Source organism: Limanda limanda, chromosome 16 (genome assembly GCF_963576545.1).
Source record: "Limanda limanda chromosome 16, fLimLim1.1, whole genome shotgun sequence".
Classification (NCBI taxonomy): domain Eukaryota; kingdom Metazoa; phylum Chordata; class Actinopteri; order Pleuronectiformes; family Pleuronectidae; genus Limanda; species Limanda limanda.
This window is the reverse complement of record NC_083651.1, coordinates 18,959,954-18,965,491: the sequence shown is the minus strand read 5'-3', so window position 1 is coordinate 18,965,491 and position 5,538 is coordinate 18,959,954.

Here is a 5,538-nt window from a genome sequence, read left to right as displayed (position 1 = left end):
ATGAAGTTGATGTAAATCAAAACACTAAAATAAAACAATAATGTACCTTGTAAAGTTTATGCTTGCAATATTTTTTTTCAAGAGCCAAGAGTTTGAAATTTTAAACCAGTGTTTCCCAGACAGAGGCCTTCCTGGTTAGGGTGAGATTTAGTAAAAAGTTGGGTAGTTACCTTTTATGACTTGTAACAATGATGCCATGTGTGACAAGGACTCTCAGTTAAAACACTCAATAATTTTAGGGGTCATAAGTAGGGTTGCAAAGGGGCGGAAAGTTTCCGGTAAATTTCTGGAAACTTTCCATGGGAAGTTTAGCTGGGGAATTTTGGGAATTTTGAAAAAAACAAAACTTCGCAAATTAAACGCTGAGCAATAAAAACATCATTCAAAACTCTATTTTAAAGATGTATGGAATGCAGCACACACTGCACATTGAATTTCAACCCTCCACTGTGCATTCTTCCATCACATGCACAGATAACTCCCAGCATCCTGCACACTACAGCAGGGCTATTGAGGCCTGCTGTAGTGTGCAGGACGAGTCAGGTAAGTTTCCATGATATTACTGGGGAAAACATATTAGCATGCTGATTGAGGATTGTTCATCTGTTCATCTAGCCTATTTCCATTCATTAATCCATCAATTGTAAAATATGTTTACAGACGATTCCAATAGTTTGGCTAACTATTTATATCTCTGGCATTGCATTAGTGTTTTTTTTTACAAACTTTTTTCTCATCTTATTCTACAGAACAATCTCATGTGTGGAGACATTTCACCCCATCCAATGTAGAAGGAAAGGCTGTGTACATTTGCAAATACTGTGTAAAGACCTATGTTGAGAATGAAACAAGTGCCCAAAGTTTCTTCAGGGCTCAAATCAGCCTATAACAAAACAAAATGTTTATATTTATGTCTGTATATGACAAGGTAAATACAGTTAGTATAAATTACCCACAACATTTCCAGTTTATTCCCGTTAATTCCCGTATATTCCCGTTAATTCCAATGGAAAGTTTCCCACTTTGAATATTCCCGGAATTTTGCAACCCTACTCATAAGTGGAAATGGTTGGGAACCACAAATATAAACCAAATGTATTTTTGTCCCAAAAAAGCTCTTTGCTTTTTGTGGAACATGTAACATTGTGTGTTACACGACTAAGTAACTAGGCTGGTTGATGCATCTGATATCTGGATGCTGTGGATCCATTGTGTAGGTTTTTCCCCTCGTCGGTTAAAGAAACACTGAGAGTGAATGATCCGGATGAGATTCATCAAACCACAAGAACTGACTGAGCAATCTACTCTGAGTTTCTCACCCGGTCTCAAAGCTCTGGTAACAGTTGGAAATACATTTTTTTAATACTCACTCCTCCTCACCATAACAACATCCACATCTTTGTGATTTCCAAAATCTGCACGTCTTTAGCCGGAAGACATAATTATCTTGTTATCCAATTGTAAAAGACCCGTTTGATACAAATGGAGGGGGAGCGTCCCCAAAAAGATCGATGGACGCTCAATATAAAGTGTAGAATGAGGAAAACAAAGCAATTAATTGTTTTGTCACAGCTCTTAGCACTTGCTGTGATTTAAAGCAAAACAGTGTGTCTGTGTGTGTGTGCATTCCCCACCACCACCACTGGTCTGCAGGTACAGTATGTCCGCTTTAAGAGGTCTTCTACTGGCCATCTCCCAAGATGAAATTCAATGGGATGAGTCAGGGATGCACCTAATTGCTATTGATTGCAATGTGCTGCATAAAATTGCTTCCCTTTCCTTGTCCACGGTGGGAGGTGGGAGAAGGCAATTAGCAGCGTGGACAAGATAGAAGCCCGGACCGACTCCTAATGAAATGGAATGGAGGACTGAACCCTTGAGTAATGCCCTTGAACTGGCTGAGCATTACAGAAACCACATGAAACCCTGGTGTTTTCTCCCTGAGAACTGTGGGCCAGGAAAAACATTGTACCGTTTTACTTATTCCGAAATGTTCTGTTCATTGTAAAGATGAACTTAAGGGTTTTTTGTGTCCCAGATCAGCTGTTAAGTTTGCACATGGCTGAAGAGATTTGCTCAGCAGTGTCCTCTTAAGTATCAAATGAATTTCACCTCACATCACGGTCACACACTTAGGTGACAGTAACTGCGGTGCTTTCGAAGTGAAGAAGTTAGCCTTTTCTAATTAGGTGCATTGATCATAGACTGTACAAAAATCTCCTGCACGTTTTAAGCCAGAGTCTGTGCAGTAGTGATCGCGGTGTGAAGCCACAGTATCGAGTCCCACCTACACACACACCCGACCAATCATGAGTCAGACTTACCTCTCGTCCGTGACGTTTTTATAGCATCAAATTATAAATTGAAACCAAACTTGCAGAAAATTGAGCATGTGAACATACACCAGTGAGATAAGAACAACTTAAATTGACAGAAACTGTCTTTGAGGAAAAATCAATGACGTGTACTTTCACTTACTTACACTCTTAGGCGGTATAATGACCTATACTGCAGCCAGCCACCAGGTGGCGATCAACACACTTTGGCTTCACTTTTTGGGAGCAGTCATGCTAATCTTTCTGTACAGTCCATGGTTTGGATCTAGAAGCATCAGCAGAATCCACAGTGAGGAAAAATACGAATAATAAAAAAAAACACTTGCCGAATCGCAGCTTCTTTTTAGGTCTGTTTAACAAAATAGTTTTTGTCTCAATGAAGAATACACATTTCTTATATCTTTTTTTTTTTTTTTTACTCAGATTTCAGAATACACATTATACGTTTGAAGATATTTACATATGAACAACATGGGGAGCACCAGGGGTCGTTTACCGTTTCAAATTTGGACCTTTTGTCTCTTGTACAGTTCAGGGTGAACCTGTGTGAGCGTGTATTCATATACAATCAAAGATGCTTTTGATTTACAAACATAAATTTCAAATCTGCAATAGAAACTATATTGTAAGACGTACGAGTTCCACACGAACAGACCCTTGGTGCCCCACAATTTAATACAATTGATTGTAGAATAACAGTGTTTCTCTCTTCCTATTCCAGATAGAACTCTGTGTTGTTCAGGCACACTTTTATGTAACAGTTTTGTTGCTGAAAAAACATAACAGGAGGGGAAAAAACACAATCTTTCATTAGTCTGCAGCTACAGTAAGTCGGTGTCTCGTGGAAAGAGTGAATGGTTCAACTTGAAGAAATGCCCATGTACAAGCCTGAGGTGGAAATGATGCAAGGACACGTGGGGTCGTTTGAAAAGACACTCGCAGAGAAACAAATACTCAAGTTTCTTGGCAGAAAGTGAACAAAGACAGAGTTTACTGCTCCTTTGTCCTTGAAACAGTGCAGCTTCACATATTTGCAAGGAGAAATGGACGATGTGTTTAAAGAAAAATACAGCTTCCTCTCTCTGGCAACAGACAATAGGCTTTTACTGTATGTTAATCTACATCCACACTCATCCTCTTTAGTTCTCAATGAGAGAAGTAAAAGTAATTTTCCTACGATCTCACTTTTTTCTCTCCTACGTTCACATCTATTTGATAGAAGCTGTTTGTAAAATTGAGCTGAGCAGCCGTAGCTGTAAGCAGTGTAGCACTTTATCTGTATCAGATCAAGTTTACAGTACAATGTCACAGGGATCAAGTTGCCCGTGAACCCGGATTTGTGATTTTTGCTGTTTCTCAATTTACTTTTATCTAAACAATGTGTCTTTTTAAAGCCATCGGGGAACTGGATTCTGTATTTTTTAGCAGCGACTGAACATCCCTCGTCCTTTATACTCTGCTGGCTGTTTCTGGAATGTCAAAGGGTCAAATAAAGACTAGTTTTAGTGAAAATGAAGCTGTAAACCATCACGGAGGATTCAAACAAAGCAGCGTTTAAAGAAGTCTGTCCGTGCAGCATGAAGCCAAAGGCCATGCTTTGGGAATGTGTATCAGCAGAAGCAGCAGTAAGACATCGACGGTGGCAGAGATGCCTCGACCTTGTCAGCTGACTAACTCATTTCCGTCTTCCACTCAGTTAAGTAATTCCAATACTTTTTTTGGGGGGGATTCATGTAACGGCTGAATAATTATGTGGCATTTCAAGTAATTAAGATAAATGAAGCACCTCTTATTCATCCAAAAATGTCTGAAGCTTTGGGGCCGTGATTGATAAACCATACATGTCAGTTTGGTTTTTATGCGTCTGCAGACCTCAAGCCAGATAGATGAGGCCTGTCTTTGCCCACTGAAAGACACTAAATCACTGTAGCTTAATGATGACAATGACTCTGTCTCCACTGTTGCACCTCAGACTGGACTCCACCCACATCCTTTCACTTCTAATTCCTCCACCACCCATGTGCCGCAGTTAAAAGACCACGCAGCTGACTCTGCAGGCTTTGAGATTCTTCCCAAAATTAGTTTTTACTGCCTTTTAAGGTAATATAGCTCTTTGCTCGTCAGCCTTTTATCCCTGTGTTCATTTCTGTCTCATTACACAGCGCACGGAGCTGCTATTAAGCAGCCCATCCATCAGCGCCCAGAAATGGGGTATAAAAGGTTAACGGGAAGGGATTTTCTGGAAATGGAATAAACTCTCTTGATGAATGGAACGAGCTTTCTGGATTTCACCTTTGAATTAATGACTAGTATTTATCATCTCAAAAACAAAAATGTTTTGGCCGATGTTTGGGTGCTTTCTCTATCTGACTGGACCACTTGAGGGCCACTGTGGTCTGGGGGGAAATATCAAAACGATATATTAACTAAACCCTGGCCACAGTGGATAAGCTTTTCTATTCTGTAGTGGGGCGTAACTAAAAATTGATTAGGTAATGTATAGCAGTGGGTTAATGTAACCGATTTGTTTCTTAACAAGCCTTATAGGTTTAAGTGCCTCACTGGGTGCAGATCAACACACTGTGTCTGTTAGGCCGTGGATGAATTGGGTGCTTGTGTACGCTCACACGATCTGCGTGCATGCGAACGCTCCTTAAAAGCATTTAGACAAAAGCAGATTCCCTCCTTTTGTCTGGTGGTTTCGAGTCGAGTGCTACCCAGCATGCAGGCTGCGGCAGCGCCAGAGAACCCAGCTGGATGATTTATCGCAGAATACGCCGTGATTAAGGGAAATTATAGCAGTGCTGCTCTCTGCTCGCTAATTGCTTTGATAACAAGTTCAAGCAGTTAGTTAGTGGGGAGATTTTGGAGGATGTGGACCTCTGAGAGAAAACAATAACGACAATTAAGCCGGAAGGGGCTGCCGAAAGTCTTTTTTGTTTCATACTTGCTGGTTATCATCTTTTCTCTTCTTCAGCTGACTTTACAATATCACTGTACCCGGCCTGTGGTGCAACAATAGAGACAGGACTTAAAACGATGGTGCGATGATCGATAAAGTCACTGTGATGGGGGCTTTACAAGTGGTTTATAAAAAGTGAGCGTAGCATCGTCCAAGTCTTAAAGGTGACTTCATCATGGAGACAAACGTGTGTGTGTGATGCGCATTTTGTAAACAAGCTCTTAGAGTGAAGTTGTGAAA